The sequence below is a fragment of the Leguminivora glycinivorella genome, chromosome 12, assembly GCF_023078275.1.
Source record: "Leguminivora glycinivorella isolate SPB_JAAS2020 chromosome 12, LegGlyc_1.1, whole genome shotgun sequence".
NCBI classification, from domain to species: domain Eukaryota; kingdom Metazoa; phylum Arthropoda; class Insecta; order Lepidoptera; family Tortricidae; genus Leguminivora; species Leguminivora glycinivorella.
In genome coordinates, this window is record NC_062982.1 from 17,008,192 (window position 1) to 17,028,283 (window position 20,092).

The window sequence follows — 20,092 nt, forward strand, 5'->3', positions numbered from 1 at the left end:
ATTTGTTTTCTCAAAGTATTTTTCCTTAATGTCTCAAATACTATCAATTGGCCTAAATGGCTAAAGAGACACAGCGATATTGATAGCTCACCGCTGGGCTAGTAACTATAAACATCGCTGTGTCTCTTTTATTTACGCGGGAGTGATTATCTTTTGTGTGCTCATAGTTTGCTAGCTCGCGGTGGGACCAGTGCCCTAATGAGGATAACGGTGTTTCGTCTCTTGCATATCTTTGACAACCTGCAACTCCTGAGATGGCGTATATGTACATCTGTGACCCTTCTCTTTCTGCAGACTCTCATGGCAAATTACTGTGAAATATACAGTTTGTGGTCCAATCCATAAACGGGGCGAACTTGTAAAATATTTTTCAAAGATATTACATGTACTTCTTAATGGTCAGGTGAAATTGAAAAACCAAGTGAACCAGAGGCTACAAATTGACGTGCTGCAGTTTCTTTTTTCGAAAAAAAAAAAAAGAATATTCTCGTTCGCTAATTCTCTGCCTTTGAATGAAAAGGAAATTACCGTTTATTTTGGTATTCAGAAGCTACCAGTCTTGTATCGAACCCGGTTTAAAACTGCAGGTATAATTTGAAAGGCTTCAAAAGGATTGACAGTAAAATTGCGGAATGAGGCCGACACGCGATGGAGGCTGTATTATGGTCTACATGCAAATGTTGGATAACAGCGTTTTGATATTCTTGCCAAATACGTACACGTAATTATTTTACGCTCTTGGCCCCATGATAGGTTCGCGAGGTAATTTAAAATGGGAACAGAGATCGACGTTGTAATAAGCATAGCTTCTTAATAAGTTTTAGATTACCTTATATTACATTTGCTTTTACTTTACCATCAACCGGGGTGGCTTTAGAAAAATTTCGGGTTACTTTGATGGTATTTGAACGGCTCTAAAATTGACATTATTGATTATTTACTAAAACTGTTCATTTAACGAGTTAGATCAATAAATATTCTTGTCAATCTACAATAGAAAATCGCGAATTTACTTACAGTAGTCATACTGTAAGTTTAAAACCAAATTTTCATAGTCGCCCCTGCGTTTTAAAGCCACCCCGGTTAACCGTTTAAACTATAGGTAATCTTTTTTTTGTATCGTTTCCTGTATGACCAGGTTCATAGTTATTCCTACGTTTAGTAAATGATAAGCTACTGTTTCATACTATTAACGTTTAAATGTTGAAAACAATAAAAAAAGACAAAAATTATCTTGAGTGTAAACGGATTTGCAAGAGCTAATTGAAATCACAAACAGACGTAACCAACTACATAATGACTAGCTTTATAAATCAATAGCAAAACCTAACCTGTTATTTATAGATAGATAGCTATTCAATTTGCAACAAAAACAAAGAATGCAGAAAGTCACATCTCCGAGAGAAATCTTATCGATTACATTATAGAAACGAATAATCGATTACGCCGCCTATCGATTATCTAAGGCTATAATTTGACAGCTGTCAAAACGTATAATCTTCTAAACGCTGACGTCTGAAATGCCGGCTTGATCAGGATTGACTTGTATGTGTGACCAGTCTGGTTTAGCCCGGGGTTGCACTGAGCCCTATAGGTATGTGATGTCGATATAAATTGGTGATAATATTTAATGCTTGTAAATCCCAAGGTACACGATGCGTGAAGTTATAATGACAAGTTGACAAAGGTTTATCAGATGGTAGGGCTTTTATATCGCTGATAGAAAAGTGTACCATAAGATCTAGTTGATAAAATTTAAATTGCACTTTATGAATTCCGACCCGCATTCTGGTCATTCGCCTTACTGGTCCAATGACAATTCAATAAACTTGACAATGGTCATGGTCAACCATAGTACATATTTATATCCTTTCTATAAGAGAAGAGCATATATTCAATACATTTATTATTCAACAGCAGAATCTAGTAAATAAGTAACTTCATAATCTTCAGATCACTTTTACGGACAAAAGAGTGGCAGAAGTAGACCCCTATTTGAACCTAATATATATTATATACATACATATATATATATATTAATATATATATATTATAATATATACTAACATGTATTATATTATACACATTGCCCGTGTGGTGACGGGTTAAGAACTTCACCACCCCCTTTCTTCCCGTGGGTGTCGTAGAAGGCGACTGTGGGATATGGGTTAAATTGTGGCGTAGGCGACAGGCTGGCAACCTGTCACTGCAATGTCACAGTTTCGTTTTCTTTCAACCCCTTATTTGCCAAGAGTGGCACTGAAACCTGAGTAGTTTGATGTGCTCTGCCTACCCCTTCATGGGACACAGGCGTGATTGTATGTATTGTATGTATGTATGTATGTATACATACATATTTTTACATATTTAGTTCACTGTAACTCACTATTGCAATGTATTCTTAAAACGTACATAAATAATTATGATATAACAGCTTTCCTACCGAATTTTCCACTAACCAAACGTGTTCTACTCAAAAGAAAGTGCCGCTCAAACCAGTGTTATGTCAATTTCCTTTACGCTTCGATAGCTAATTTTGAAAGTCTTTCTCGTAATAGTGATGACTATAATAAAAGAACAAAAAGGATGTTGATGTCAATTTATGTAACTATCATAATATTCATAATATCCATTAAGACAGATAAGCATAAACGATCAGCGAACAAGATTTACATGTGATTTAATGATGATTTGGTTGTTATATTTGAAAAATGATATCTTGTAGATATAGATAGATACAGATGATAATTATAATTTATGTTGCAACAGGATTATAAATACATACAACTTGATTCACTTCAGTACTTATTATCTACGGCAAACCTAGGGAACGCTTGTAGCATCGCCTAGTGACAAACGAAAAGTCTGATTGGTATGAAAGATGCTACAAAAAGTTAAAAAAAACTAGCAAGACGTGCACATTCTTTTTCTTTACAATTTTCAACTGGGTTCCCTGATATGCAAGTCAGTATTTACTACGTGCAATACTGTTTTTCAATAGATACGTATTATAAAGACTAATAAATCTAACACATTGTCTAACTCTACAATCTCAAAGTCATCTACAAATACAAGGCGTAACCTCCAATAAGAAACCTGTCACAAGGGTCACACGGTGACCGAGACCCCTGAGTTATAAGGTCTTATATAAGACCATAGAGTAGACATTAGAGCGCTTTGGATTGGCGAAAGCGCCAGGTGCATTCGAAATTCGATTTTCTCCGTGATATACTGGTACCGGTTTTAGTTGTGGTATTGATAATTTTGCGATTGTGTTTTTTTTAATTATTTATTTTATTTTAATTCTGTCATAACAGTAATGCTAAACTCAATGGGGGTTTAATATTTCAGAAGTTACTTAGATCTTTCCGATTAATGACTAACTTTATTTGCGACTATTACTTATAGAATTGATTTTTATTATGAAGAATTTTACTCTAATCCTAATCAAATTATAATAACAAAGTTTTGCACTCAGTTTTGCAGATGTAGTTAAAAACGTTTTATTACACAGCTTATTACGATTGTTATAATCTAACATTATTTCATTTGATGCAATCTAAATGAAACTTAATTACTTGATTATCACACAATAAAACTATATCTTTATCTATGACAAAACAATCATTCAGCCGCAGGGAACCTCGTTACAATGTTGTCGAAACAGATGAAGATCTTCATTTCTTTCTGTGGTTCGTTGAACTTTAACCACACTATCGAAGCCTTTTATGACCAGTATTTTGTGAACTCTGGAGAGGTACTATCAGTACCTGTAGATGGCTCTAGTTATTGTACTGTGACCAATGACCACCTCCCGGGCCTGTAATTATAGACTATTTCACAGTTTTACGCGTACCCAGCACCTGTTAGGTTCGTTGATCTGAAGGGCAAGAAAGAATTCTTTGGATTTTATTTTGTGACTGGGTTTTTATTTTGGAATTGTTTTATTAGAAACTTTCACTTCTTACTAGGTCTTTATAGTTTATATCAGCGCAAGCAGTTTAAGTAAAATATTTATACCTTGCGAGCTTAGCTTAGCGGCACTCAGTACCTATGAATAAGTCAATAGCAGCTTAATGATCTGACATAGAAAGAAAATTTTACTTGTCATGACCCCCCCTCTCCCTCTCTCCACCCCGGAGCCTAGGTTGGCTATACAAATTGACCACGTGACCCCCTGGGCTGGGCACACATTGACCAAGTGACCCCCTGGGTACGAAGCTGGATCCGCCCTTGTCCACGTGCTAAATACTAACATACCTACTGGCTAGAGTTGTGCCGTTCCCCGAGAACATTCTCCCGCTTGTATGGGAAATGTTCTCTTAGGAGAATATTCTCCATAGTCAAATGAGAACGTTCTCGAGAACGGCACAACTCTACTACTGGCATTCATAACACAGTAATAGAAGCCACCGTCATTTCCGACGGAACCCGGTAGTACCAAGGCCGCCACTTCCACAGGATTTTTTTAAAGATATGACTTCCTCAACTTAACGCGCATTGTTTACGTAATTACATTAGACTCGGTGATATCTGTTTATTTATTTTATTTTAAAAATGCTCATCAAGTACATATTCTTTTAAAATTAATTATATTTTTGTTGTGTTTTTTATTTACGTGTTACAGGCAAACAAAAGCTTGGAAAAATTTTGAGTTTATTTATTTGAAAAATCTTATTAACTGTTTCAATTTGTAAATTAAAAAACGACCAATCTTATTATAAATGTGAGTATATCATAAATAAAATTAAAAAAAATCTATTGAAAAGCTTACCTTGAACTAGAGAAGAACGCCACAAAACCGCTCACAATCTGTAATTAAGAAAATAACGTGATTAGAAAATGCAAAAAGAAAAACGTTAAGGCAAGATGCTGCATCAATGATAAATGTGATTAAATGTAAACAGTAACGCCCCCTACGGAAGTTACGACGGCGACGAACAAATGTAACGTATACAATATATTACTGGGATCGAAAGTGAAAATAACGAAAGTAAGAGGTGATCCAACGAGTCGATAGCCGGCCATTTTGACAAAATAAATGATGCGTCTGTGTGCGTAGAACCTGTTCCTAGTGTAGGTGTGGTCAAGATTTGTATGGATGAAGTTTTTTATTATAAAATTTATATTAAATCATACTTCAGATTTTGCAACAGACGTAACTAATATAATACGAAACCTGTAGAACGAGCAACTCGGACAAGGAGAAACTGAACTCAATGATATCGAGGGAAATGATGGAGATAAATCTTCCCTAGTTTATGAAGACACGCTCAACTAGTTGAAATTTATTATCGCGAGTTAACTTTACGCATAGAATTACCGTGATTTCTAACATGCATTCATTATTATTGACGTGCATGACATCTCCATCATTATCTCTAATTGGTTTAATCAACTTAAGGCTCTCATAATTAAAACAATTATAAGAGATATTCACCTGGAATGAAGTAACTTCACCGTTAAGGCTCCAAACTCTAACATTGTAAAACGGAAAGAAATAAACTAATTGTTACGCAAGACAAGTCATTTTTACGAGTTCGTGGGACAATGACTCCAAACTCGAGGCAGAAGCAGCAAAAAGCTCTTATAAGTATTTTCTAAAATTGAGAAACATTGTGGAGTAGGTATTGTTGTCTCAGATGTGATGAAGCAAGATATAATCGAAAAATTTTCCATGTTTTGTGTGACAATGCCGCTTATTTAGACTTAAGACATGGAGAATTAAAATATACTCAGCTGTCAAAACAATAGCTAATCAACAATGGCCTTACAGAAGGTGTCGACCACCCTGTTTGCGTGCAGCCTTGTGTTATCGCACCACATTTGTCGACAGGCAGCCGCGGGCGTGACGAGGCATCTGGCTTTGAACCCGACGTCACCTTTATTGAATTTTAATAAGGCAGTATGTTAGCTTTTGTGACGTCAGGCAGTACAAGAAAGCACCAACAACTGATTATGGATGCAAGTGAAGCTTTGTTTGTCGAATAAGGAAATTTCTGAACATGTTTTACCTCTTTTGTCTTGTGTTTTTGGAGGTCTAATGGACTGCATTCTTATGACGGAAATTTTAATAGACTATTCGTGACTAGTTAGCATTGACAGCTTACGCAAGCGGATCAGGATATAACTATAGAGCTTTAGATCTGTATAATCGATGTTAAATCCTAATTCTTTAGATTTGAGCTATCAATAACTAAAGATTAACTGTAAACTGTATCTTTTATAGTTATCGTTAACACTTACGTAAACGTTTGAGTGATGAACGCTGCACGTGATGGATGTATTTGAAAATAAAAGAGCGTGTTATGTCGACGGTACAAATGAAAGAATAACGACGTGTTACGAAAGGCTGTAAAAGCTATTTTTGGAACTGTCAAATCTGCTCTAGTTTGGGTTGTAAACATCTTTGGTTACCTGTTACCGCATACAGATTACAGAAAGAAGCGTCACAAATAGAAGTTACGCAGTGAAAACTTAAGAGGATACGATACCGAAGCCCGAATTCAAATTTGAGATTTTTAGGTCTTTATTGCCGTCGCGCTGACGGGGGTGGAACCCACAGAGGGGCCCTGTGTGCGTGCGCGTCGCTCACGCACACAACCGCGTCCTCCGCCGCGCCGGCGCAAGTACCTCGAGCTCTCTCTATATTTCTCTAGTTTCGGACTTCTAATGCGTAATGTTTTGGACTCCGTGAAGTCTAAGTGAACTGATTTGACTAAAATGCAAATTTGTAATGTTTTAAGTATTGTAAAAACAGTTCCTTATCTTATACATAATGTGATTATATTAAAAGAAATCATGTTAGCGAAATAAAGTTAGCGAAATAAAGTTATTCGGTATGTAAAAAGCTAAAACCTTTTCGATGTCAAAGAGAAGCCATATTATAGGAGTAGGCACGTACAGTCAACCAATCTGAATCCTAGGTCATAGGCCACTGTAGACCTCTTTCACAGTAAAAGTAAAACTGACTTCTACCTATAGCAAATAAAGCACGGTGTCAATACGACAGGGTTCTAGCTAATTGGTTGACAGTATCTACCAAAAGTTTATGTAAATCTTATTCATTATTTTTTGCACATGTTTGACAGAAATGAAAGCGTAGGAAAATTTAACTAGGGCAATTTGGTACCTATTATACTTACCAGACACCAGATTATGTTCCAAGAGTGTAGGTAATTAGAACTTTTTAGCAGAATTCTAACAAAAAATCTGCCAAACAAAATCTTATTGCATATGAAGCATAAGGACCTTTTTCAGATGGAAAGCTACATATGCATCTTATATTTCTAATTTTGTAGGGTTGTAGGTATAATACATATTACCTATCTAGCATTAGAAATACAAGGCTTAGCACAGAACAAGACCAACCATAAAAATGCTTAACTAATTTGCCAGCTAAATTTAAACCTAGGTATCGGAACTTAAACGTATAGATTTGATATTTTTATTATTTAGAACTTATTGATACTTGGATACCTATCAGCATTTCTGTTACCATAGAATTAAAACGTAGATCTACGTTTTAATTTTACAATCGATCTACGTGTTATCTATAACACTCATTTCATCTACCAAGTAAGGGCATCTGTAATCTACATACAAATAAGGCCCGGTTAAAAGTCTCGAAATGTTATGTACATTTTATAATTATATAAGTGTAAATAGGTCAAAAATTTGGGTCCATGTGCAATTGTGCATTAAGTAGGTGCACATGAACCCAAATTGCTGCATGTATGAAATAAGGCCCATCAGTAAGTTAACAAAAATTAAGGTATTTCTTACATACCGAATTAAGCGTAATTGTGTCGCTTAACTTCAAACCTGGGTAAATCCATTCTGCTATAAGGTTAATATATATAGTCTTGAGTAAATTGTCTTAAAACCCAGGTCATGGCTTTCGCGGTGCGAGGCAGGTCTCTAGGATATATGCCGCCCATCAAACTGTACGATAAGGAGCTGGAGAGGGTTGACAAGTTCAAGTATCTAGGTCACATTATCAGGAGTGATTTAAAGGACGATAGTGATATTGAGAGGGAACATAGGGCTTTGGCTGTTCGGGGGAATATGCTGGCTCGCAGGTTCGCTCATTGTTCGGGAGAAGTAAAGCGAACCTTGTTCAAATCCTTCTGTCAATCGTTTTACACCAGTGGCCTGTGGTTTAGTTATACCCAGAGAGCACTCAACGCCTTACGTGTTCTCTATAATAACATGTTTAGGGTTCTGATGGGACTCCCTAGATTCTGCAGCGCATCTGGAATGTTCGCAGACGCTCACGTAGACGACTTCCATGCCGTAATGCGTAAAAAAGCCTTGTCCATCAGGAGCAGAATACAGGGTAGTCCCAACAGCATTCTAAGCATGCTTGCGGACAGGCCAGATAGTCTTTTGCAAAGAAATTGGATGTCGGCACTAATAAACCCCCATAGTGGGGATATTTATTACTTAAATTAATTAGGTAAGAATTATTAATTGTAATTAGTTAAAATAACATAGTTTTTAAGAACTTAACTAACAATAATCATGGACTTGTGTCTGAATAAAGAAATTATATTATTATTATTATTATAAATGTGTTTTAGATGATAGACCTTAGTTTAAATACTTAATATCTGGGCGACCGAGCTTCGGTCGGTTCTGTTTCGTATCCTTGACATGTGTCGCCATCTAGTTCAAAAATAAATAGTACCTACATCGAGCGAAAGAATTCTCAGCCTTAACGACACAACTACTCCACACGAGATGGCGTGCGTTTCGCCACAAAAGCTCAAATAGTGTATTTTTCTATTCGTGTTAGCCTTGACCTGTGTCGCCATCTAGTCTTTGCAATAAATAGTACTTACATCGACCGAAAGAATTCTGTCTTAACAGTACAACTACTGCACACGAGATGGCGCGCGAAGAAAAACGCATAAAACTCGAAAATTCGCGTTTTCCGGGACCTAATGATAAGTTAGATCGATTTTTCACCCCGTAAAACCCCCAAATAACAAATTTCAGCGAAGTCGTTAGAGCGGTTTCCGAGATCGTCGGTATATATATAAATAAATAAATAAATATACAAGAATTGCTCGTTTAAAAGTATAAGATTACAAAAAATAGATAGTATTCATGAACACAATGTTTACACCAAGTTATAAAACTTGTTATGCCAATGTTGTCCGCATTGACCTTAACGCACCACTTGCTAGGACTCGGACCCTCTAATTTTAGAGCACCATAACATAAATGCATAGTCTTGAGTAAATGTGTTTTAGACGATAGACCTTAGTTTAAATACTTATTACAAAAAATAGATAATATTTATAAACACAATGTTTACACCAAGTTACAAAACTTAACAAGCGAGCGATGGGCCTTACTAGTGCAGTACTTTATCCTCTATAGCGGCCCACAAAAAAAATCCTAAACAAATTTAAATCAATGATACTAGAAAACAGGGCTGAATTTCTTTTGTGTGAAAATCGAACGATTCAAAACAAAAGCAACTCAATTCCATTTAACGTAGATTCAAATTTCATCACAGGTATTTTATCCTAGTATTAGGACATTGAATCCCTGGAGCCTGGAGGTTAACTTATTTCGGGCACTTTTTAATTTTATGTCCGTATGTCCGCAAAGACAATGTACAAAACGGCATGATTGATAAAACTTAAGGAGAAATATAATTATGGGCCTTATTTAGTGCAGGTACCAAACCAACTATACTAAATAAGGCCCATCGTTCTTTAAAATATTTTAAAACACCAATTACATCATTAATATTTTGGTTTTGTTGTATGTTACATATAATATAACTACCTAATTGGTATTCGGCAAAATAGTAAGCAAGAAAGCCCGCAGAAAGCCACTTTATTTGTGCGCGTGCGCATGCACACAGACGCCTTCGCCATACACTGTCCCTGAACCCTGCGGCACCGCAATGTCTCCCAACTTGAGAAGGTCGGACTTCGCACCGCGTACCGATGTCAGCTGTTTACGCCCCCTTAAGAAGGAGGCAACAACATTTAGGTAGCCGTCTGTGACACCATAGTGTTCTAGTTAGGTTAATATGAGAGGATGACTGACCAGATCTAAGGCGCGCGACCAAATTGATATCTTGACTACATTGACCTTGACGCACTGCTTGTTAAGACTTGAACCCCTCTAATTTAGAGTACCATAACCTAAATGCATAGTCTTGAATAAATGTGTTTTAGACGAAAGACCGTAGTATAAATACTTATTACAGTTATAAAACTTAAGAAGTGAGCCTTATTTAAAGTAGTAACTATTTAGGGCATTTTTTGATTCTATGTCTGCGAAGAAAATGTACAAAACGGCATGACTGATAAAACTTAGAAGAAATATAAGGACTGGGCCTTATTAAGAGCAGGTACCTACATGTACCAACCTGAACAAACTGTGTATTACTAAATAAGGCCCATCGTTTTTTGATATATTTTAAAACATGAATTATATCATTAATATTATGTTTTCTTTTATTGTATGTAAATAAGTACATATAATATAACTACTTACCTAATTGGTGTTTGGCAGAATAGTAATAAATAAGCAATAATGACCGAATACCAAATTTTCTGCAAAGTGACTGAAAAGATCGAATACCAAATGGTTGCCTAATATTCGTGGAATCTATCGTAAAATACAGCATAACTTTATAATTAATACTAGTAAACCAATGACGAGAAAAGTTATGCATGTAAAAAATAAACCTATACCTGTATGCAATTGTTACGTACCTATACTTATAAAAATATGGACTTAGTATTTCCACAAAGTATATAATAGTACGTATTTATAACTAAAAAGTTCGTCAAACACGGTAGGTATGTCGATATTTCGACGTAGTATATCGATAACTTTTCACATCACTAGATTATCGACATTAGATGTCAAGTATTACCCATCACTTTATTTCAGTGTACGTATTTAAAAACTTAGCCCCGCCCCTAAATTTGGTGCGATAGGGACAACTGCAGGTCAGGCGCGAAATCCCGCGTAAAAACTGCAAAAATCGAGGTTCCGCTCTCGACTGTTTCCTCCTCCAAAACTTAACCAATCGTTACGAAATTTGGAAATCAGAATGACAAGGAAATTATCTGTGTCGGACCGTTTCGTTTTTTTGGATAATTGATCTCAGTTTTGAATACCACGCCTTTCTTTCTGGCAAATTCAATTAAGCCGTTTTGGCCAACTTTGAGAGGCTCTAATTCCTTTTAAAACAAAAATATCAAAAAAAGCAAAACGGTCCGACACAGATATTGATAATAAAAACCTGTGTTGAAAAAACCATTGATCTAACTTCAAAAACCAGAGAGGAAACAGGCGAGAGCGTTTGTATGGAGAAATGAGGGGTATCGTAGCGTCTTAAGACACCATTGTCCGTCTAGTAATCAGTGGTAGGCAAACGTTTTTCATTGACGATCAACATTTTTTTTAATTGAGGAGGGCCAGATTTACACCAAAAATTCGTTTTATTCCGTATTTTACCCACCACTGGTTGGCCTATTGTTATTGCCCTAAACATTCGCCCACTTTAGACACTAGTCACATAGTTTTATTTTGTTTGTCGTTCGCGATAATTACCTAAAAGAAAAACGTGGACACCATTTGTTGTTTAGTAAATAATGCGAACGGTGGACAAGATGAAACTATGCTACAAAGGCCAAAAGTAGAGAAAACTTCAAGACATACAGTAATATAGTGATTTATATAAAATTAATTAATAAATAATACTTAATTAAAATTGGTTTATTAGAAAACACAATCCGTAAATGTCGGCGCCATAGGACGCCCCAACTGCGCGATCTCTGTAGCAAGTCGTAAAAAAATGAGAACAAGTAACATTTGAGATCTAAAATAATAGGATCAATGTTATTGCCAAAGGTTAAACAAGCAAGAGTTACCAAATATTATTGTGTTCGCAAATTACTAGGTCAAGAAGGCGGTCAACCTTGAGTCATCGGTCAGATTGTAGCGATTTTAATATTGATGTTCGTTGCAATTCCAATACTACGTAGGTCAGTTGACCTTAGAGAAAAACGTTCTATATTCATAACAACTGGGTCACGTCTTATATTAGCATCGGACTAATTAACTAGTTTAATCCGTTTCCATAGTTTTATTTCATGAGTAACTGTCGCGGTCACCGAAGACAATATTAATTTAAATACTGCATGCTAAAGGTTCTTTTATTTCATGAGTAACTGTCGCGGTCACCGAAGACAATATTAGTTTAAATACTGCATGCTAAAGGTTCTTATCAAGAAACTGAATCAAGAAGAAATCAAAATTGGGAATAAGTTATTCTTGTAAAAATAATAAAAACTTAAGTAGGTACATATTTTTACTTTAACACCCTCCTACAAAATGGTACATTACGATACAAGTGTGAAAAAGAGGAAGTTCGAAATGAGTGGCGATAAACTAAAACATAATCGAAGGGAGTGTTTTAAATCGACACGAGTTACGAATTACCTTTTCGCACGTGTATCGTACGACGTTTTCAGTGCAGAGGGCCCTCCGAAATTTCGACCTGACAAGAAATTAACCACTTCTCGCACTAGTGCGTAAAAAGCACCATCTGTACTGAAAATAATACTATGTATTGCTTGAGAGGCAGATTACAATTCAAGGAAGGATAAATAAGGATTAGAATAAAGCCCAAACAGAACAGCGCACTGTATAACGTGTACACAATCTGTGTCTGCCTCATTATGCCACAGTTGTCTGTCCTAACCTCTGCCACTTGTAGCACATTACTTGCATTGTCTGGTAACGAAGCCGAGACAGGCCTTGTTAGAGTTGTTAGCACGGGATTCAAACGTGCACTCTGTTTTCGAACGAGCTCTTAGAAGCAAACGTCGGCGGGTAAAATTATTGCTTTTGTATCGAGGAAAACAGACGGTTAACGGTGGAGGAAGTTTTGATTTCGGTGCGTTGTCACGATATTTCTAAATATGGGTCGCGACAAAAGTAGACACTATTATGCAATCTTACACAGGCGAATTTTAATACTTCCTGAAATGTTAGAGGTATAAATGTTTGTAAAGTGTAACATCAACATCAGATTATAGACTACCACAACTCAAGACTTAGGTAATTCAGTCCTTTACAGACGTCTTTGTCAAAGGGATATAGGAGATCAAGACTGATAAAGAAAAATAACAAGGGCGTCTAAGACAAGAAGCACTATCTTTAGTAACAAGGAACCGACAAAAAAGAGTTTGTCAAACCTGCTGATCATATATTTATCATCCTCCTTGCGTTATCCCGGCATTTGCCACGGCTCATGGGAGCCTGGGGTCCGCTTTGACAACTAATCCCAAGATTTGTCGTAGGCACTAGTTTTACGAAAGCGACTGCCACCTTATTGGAATTAGTCCGGTTTCCTCACGACGTTTTCCTTCACCGCGATAGTGATAGCATAGCGACTGGCAAATATCAAATGACATTTCGCACATAAGTTCCGAGAAACTCATTGGTGCGAGCCGGGGTTCGAACCCGCGACCTCCGGAACGAAAGTCGCACGCACTTACCACTAGGCTACCAGCGCTTCCTGCTGATCATATATTAGACCTAATAATAAGCAACTTACTCACCTACTGTTTGTAAGATTGCAATATGTATAATGCATAACATATACCTTTAAAGCCAAAAACAATATTTTTTACATTCAAATTATCTAAATAACATAATTCTTAACGAAAGCTCCACCATTATTCCATTTCCATCAAAGGTCATTACTCAGCCGCAAAGCAATTTGAACTAAGCCACTTTCTTCCAAATTTGAAGTTAGCTAATCAAAAACTCCATATCCATCGGTTGCTCTTCTTTGCATCGTGTTTGGGGTTACGTAAGCTTGTGAACAAGCTCTCGCCTCCATTGTGACATGGGAACACTGGCTTTCTACCTTGTAATAATGTATAATATCTGCAAAAACATAATTATCATTTTAATAGTGTCGAGTCGAGTTGGAAATATTTCGCTTACCTTCGATGGTTACTTTTTACCTAATGTTTATTAAGGTTTCATTACATATTCTTCAATTCTTGAAATTACAAAATTATACTTTAGGACCTGGCTATTTCTAGATTATGATTTTTGAAATATATGCTTTTGGCTACATAGTACATCAACAAACCTATTTAGAATTTTTATCCAGTTACCAAGGCTCAAAAACAAAAGAAATGCAGCAATGCTTCTGAGTCTTAAAAGTGATTTAATTTTCATTATTTCCAAATCGAACTATTCATTATTTTATTTATATTACTTAGTAAGTAAATAATATCCAATCCGACGCAACGCAACCTTACGCACCTCTATTTTCAGTTGCAAATAAAGAGAGAACATAGGTTCACACACTTGTCTATCTTATTTATTCTCTCAGATTCCATGCCCTCTGATATCTATCATGTAAATTTCTCTTCACCTCCATCATAGTTTTTATCAGCAAATATCATCAGAACACGTAATCGATTGTACTGAGCTACCTGTGATAGATGGACAAAAACCGTTTAATCATTGTTTACAACGTGCTGTCACTTTCTCGCACGTCATCTCGCATATATGTTTGAAAGCGCAAACATGTGATATATGAGTATGATTAACAATGGTACTTGTAAATATCTTGGGATCTATTGTTGATTTTAGTACCTGAATAATGAGAGTAAGTTTTTAATAGTGACTAAAAGAAGCTTATTAATACATGTTTAAGACATATGTGATTTCTAATCGTACTTATAAATTACCAAACAGCATTGCAACAACAACAGTTCATGAAGCATACGTAGTTTTGTGAATTTAAGCTTTGAGGCGTAAACTACAAAACTCGAGTCGCGACTTCTGAGTCTTAAAGCCTAGAACCTTAAAGCCTCGACCATATAAGCCTCAACCTTATAAGTTTGTGTTACTGCTTACGAGCACACAATCCTCGAGTCTTTAGTCCTCAAGCTTTAAAGACTCCTAAGCTTTGAAGGTTTAAGTCTATTAGGTTTGTAGCATTTAAGTCTTAAATGAGCTTTTAATAAACTAGATCCTAAGGTCAACAGAAGTAAAAAAACAGGCCAAGTGCGAGTCGGACTCGCCCACTGAGAGCTCCGTACTTTTTAGTATCCTGAGATACATGAGATTCAGCGTGGTGACGTGACCGGGCGGACGGATATCTGAGTCTTAGTAATAGACTTACGTTTTTACCCATTGTGTACGGAACCCTAAAATCTACCAAACCGACACGTCAAATTAAGGGTTAAAAATAAATACTATCTGCCTATAAAGCTCGTTGTTTGAGCTCTTAAAGCTTGACACAGACCTTCGAGGTTTAGGGGGCTTGAGCTCTCTATGAAGCCCGAGTCTTAAAGACTCACTCTTAAAAGCTCATAAAAAGCTTGAGTCGTTAAGGTTCTGAACCGTTTCTGAGCTAAAACCTTTAACGCTTGAGTCTTTAAAGCGTGAACCTTTAGGGTTTGCAAGTCTTTAAGGTTTAAAAGTCTTCAAGACTAGTCTTATAACAACACTAAGCATACGACGACGATGGTAAGTAGGTAGTAAGGTGTAAGGTATTGCAACTTACAATTCATGTAGTCTCACTCAACATTGCGTTATCCCGGCATTTGCCACGGCTCATGGGAGCCTGGGGTCAACTTTGACAACTAATCCCAAGATTTGGTATAGACTAGTTTTAATGAAAGAGACTGCTATCTGACCTTCCAACTCGAAGGGGTAACTAGGCCTTATTGGGATTAGTCCGGTTTCCTCATGATGTATTTCTTCACCAAAAAGCGACTGACAAATATCAAATTACATTTCGCACATAAGTTCCGAAAAACTCATTGGTACTGGGTTCGAACCCGCGACCTCTGGATTGAAAGTCGCACGCTCTCACCGCTAAGCCACCAGCGCTTTTCATGACGTCGTCTCAAATATGTTATTTTAATGGCATACGACTCATACGAGTAACGGAGGTATCTCAAACTAATAACATAAATAATCTTATGTTTTCCATCTTATGCAACGGAACCCTTAGAACAGATTGATTGGCACCTTGCGCATACGACGCTAAAGTAGTCAATTATATCATGGTGGGAAGCGCCGTGTGAAAATCTCGAGAAAGGGATTTTGTTAAACTTAATGACAGGTTACGAGGTAAACATTAAACAATCAAGCAACAGTAAACTGAGGTAACGGTTATCAAAGTGCTGTAACGCAACGCAACGTTTATGTGAGTATAATCTTCCATTTCGGCATTTACCTTGACTACTCAAAAATGCAATTTTAACAATCGAGGGCTAACAATTAGATTAGATTAGATTTAAACTTTAAATTTGCTACATGTCAAAATCATGTTTATCTTATCATCGTGATCGTCAAAAATTACATAATAAATTCTAAATAAAAATAATCGTGTCTCCCAATAAGGATCGTGTTTTAGTGACATTTAAAATCCGATGGTTCAAAGGTCCATACAGATAAGAAAGCGACTACTATTTGACTTATGTACGTACCCACAGTTGGATAGTTAATAAGTAATAACGTATAGTTCGCGCCAGGCCCGGATTTAGGGGGGAGAGAGCCGGGCCCCTTGCCTCCCCTCAGGAAGAGCCCTCCGTGGGCCTCGCCTCGAAAAAGTCTATTAGATCCGGTACTCGTTCGCGCATGAACGCCAATTCTGATCCAAATACAACTAGATTAATATAAAATTTGTAATTAAAACTATTTTATACTGGATGTAACGAGCGAAGCGAGTTTTTCCTGAGTTTTACAGTTATTTAAGTTTTTAATAGTAGAAAAATTTAATTTCATTTTGGTATTTTGTAATTTCACCTAATAATAAAATGCGTTTTTACCCGCTAATTTGTACCCATTTTATAATTTAAATTGAATAAATATTGACCAATAAATAAATAATTAAAACTATAGAATAACTTTACTGGCAGGTATGTATTTCTTTTCAAATATTACCTAGTAATACCTACATTGCCACATACTACTCATATCAAAATATGTATTGTGTTTTGAAATATTTGAGAAATCTGTTTGAACAACTGATCTAACGGATGCAGTTGTGTCAACTTTATTTCCTAACTCTCGCTTGTAAGTTTTTTAATTCAATGACGATAAGAATTATTACATTATGAAAATAAGAATATTAATAATGCATCGCAGAAGAGGTTATTAGGAACAAAATTATACCCATCAGTTAATTTACTTAACAATCTTAACAAGAGTGTCGGATTTGACCAGTAGGCCTAGCACATGATGGCCGCGGGAGTATGTCGCCGCGAGATAGATGCCACGTCTTCTTCTAACTGTATTAATGACATAAGGACGGGTAGTCTATCTCGCGGCGACATACTCCCGCGGCCATCATGTGCTAGGCCTACTGAGAAGATAAATTCGGCCTTAAATATGTTAAATAATAATGAATGTATTAAACTGTAGGTCAAAGAACCCCGCACGGAATGTTCGGAAAAATCCGTTCGGTCGATTTTGCTGAAATTTTGTGAAAAGATAGCCTCTAATACTCTAATTAACTGTGCGAAGATGCAAACTTAATTAATGACTAGTTTTCAAAATATAACGATTTTAGGTTTAACGAAAAATGAAGTAAGTATATATGACGCTAATGTGCACTTACTACCTTTTTCCCGAAGTCAATTTTATTACGTTATTAAAATGTTCTTGATATATGTATATAAATCGTTTCACAAGGCTTTTAAAATATTGTTGATAAAGTTACTTAATTTTTTAATTACTCGTGACATTCAGATACTGAATGATGATCCCCAACACCTGCGTTTAAATACTTTAAATATTTTACGTCAAACGACTTCGCATACTTGTCTTGTTGTATATGCAATCATATATTGTCACTGGAATGTCGGGTTTATATATTTACGAAAAAAAAACATCTATGTACCGTATAAGTACTTATGTTGCAGAGCACACTTAGATGAAAGAGGGATTTTGGCACAGGGTATTTTAGAGAATCTGAGATATGTCAACAGGCCATTTTCATTAAACGGAAATGAGTTACAAATGTTTGTTCTTATTACGGAAAACGACTACGCATACTAAGTAAGCAATATTCATCGTAGTCTTGTAGTGTAAGTAACTTTGTCCACAATATTTTAAAAGCCTTGTGAAACGATTTATATATATCAAGAACATTTTAATATCGTAATAAAATTGACTTCGGGAAAAAGGTAGTAAGTGCATATTAGCGTCATATATACTTACTTCATTTTTCGTTAAACCTAAAATCGTTATATTTTGAAAACTAGTCATAAATTAAGGTTGCATCTTCGCACAGTTAATTAGAGTATTAGAGGCTATCTTTTCACAAAATTTCAGCAAAATCGACCGAACGGATTTTTCCGAACATTCCGTGCGGGGTTCTTTTAACCATCGAACCATCAATGAAAAGTTGAAAACCACAAATCTTCATTTAGGTCTTAAGTACTTACGAGCAGTTCCCGAATACTTTGTACATAGCCACGTCAGCAAATTTTAATTGATCCTATTTTGTTACCAACATTTAGTAATATAAGTCGACTTTCGTAAGATATATACAGCATAATTGTTATAATTAAAAAAATATAGATACTAGAGAACCTTAATGACGATATAAAACTTACTGAAATCTCAATTCATCAAAAAAATCTTGGTAACAAAATAGGAATAATAAAAACAAATTTAACTTTTTCCTTAATTTTTGTACAAACTTTTCGAGAACTGCTGTTACCTACTTTAAATGATTGGCAAGACGTATTCCACAACAGCATAACATTACTCAGCAATATTATAAGACAATAGTATTATTTCACTGATTTACATTTCCTGTCTACTTAATAACAACAGAAGCTGTTTCTCGAATAGGCACTTCAAGTCAGAATTTACGCATTATAAATTAAACCTACAACAGCCTTTCTAAAGGAAGTCCATTTCTCAATCCATAAAGTACCTAGGCTAGGGATTGCAATCCGGTCCGGCGGATCCGGTAATCCGGCCGGATCCGGTGCATTTTTCATGCCACCGGATCCGGTGAAATTCGCCGGATCCGGTAATGTAACTAGATATGTTAAAATAGTGCAAAAAAAATAATTTTACGGGAACATTTGAACGTCGCTCAACAGGTTATTGCAATCCGGTCTGATTTCCAATCAAAAAATATTTTAGTACGTAGTTCTTTGCATTAGAAGGCCGTTTGGAAGTCAAATAATGTGCTCAAGCAACGCGTTACACTTTACGTTTTGGAATCCGTAGTTAAATCTGTGGGATTATTTGTTGGGATGCATAATGTGGAGTGGTGGAGAGTGACAAATAACCATGGCCTGAGGTCGATCCTTCGCGTTTTCTAACCAGACACTATCCGAAATCGAGACCTATGGAGTATATAGCAGCTAACCGCGACACAAAAAGGAACATGGATGGCACACTATTCAAAGAGGGGAATGAAATAACGCAACCATTCTTTCGGCTGAAAACCGCAAAATGCAAGACGTGGCTCCGAGCGCCCTGGAAACTCATGGAAACGGTCCGTTGAGGATGGACTACGAGCGACCGGGTCGAGCTGGAGCCAGACCACGAGGGTAGCTGAAGCCTATCTTCAAAGCGTGGCGCGAGCTCGTGAAGGCCCTTTGCACCTCTGTGGTGATGTAGGACTTCAAGATCAACAACATGTTTTCAGCATAATATGAGAAGTATGAGAGCATATACGAGAATAATAAAATTCAAAGCTTAAAAATGAACATTTTTAAAAGGTAACCAGTAAGATTGTTGATTCAGCAATAGCAAATAATACTTACTAAGGTCAATTACTCTCGCTGGCTTTAATTTAGTTACTGTAGTTTTTCTTAACCGATATTGGATATTTTTATACAGACTGAGAAGGTTAACTCTGAGCTGACTTTTAATAGTTATGCTTACTTAATATGATTGTGATACTTTTTTTTGTTCTTCTTTTCATGTGAGTAAACTTAACTGTAAAATAACACAACACAGGTTTTTTAAAAATACTGATCTCATAACGCATGCATGTTTGTAGGTATGTTATAATGTCCGCTCTTTATCGTATCTTAAAAGCTCTATA

The 20,092-nt window shown here is 36.2% G+C and overlaps 1 protein-coding gene across 1 annotated transcript in view; it reads right to left on the minus strand.

The window, feature by feature from the left end:
* The window catches only part of LOC125232181, a 262,234-nt gene that overhangs the window by 192,749 nt on the left and 49,393 nt on the right, over positions 1-20,092 (minus strand). The window contains 1 exon segment of the mRNA XM_048137811.1: positions 4,775-4,812. The gene's annotated coding sequence lies outside the window, so the exon portion shown is untranslated.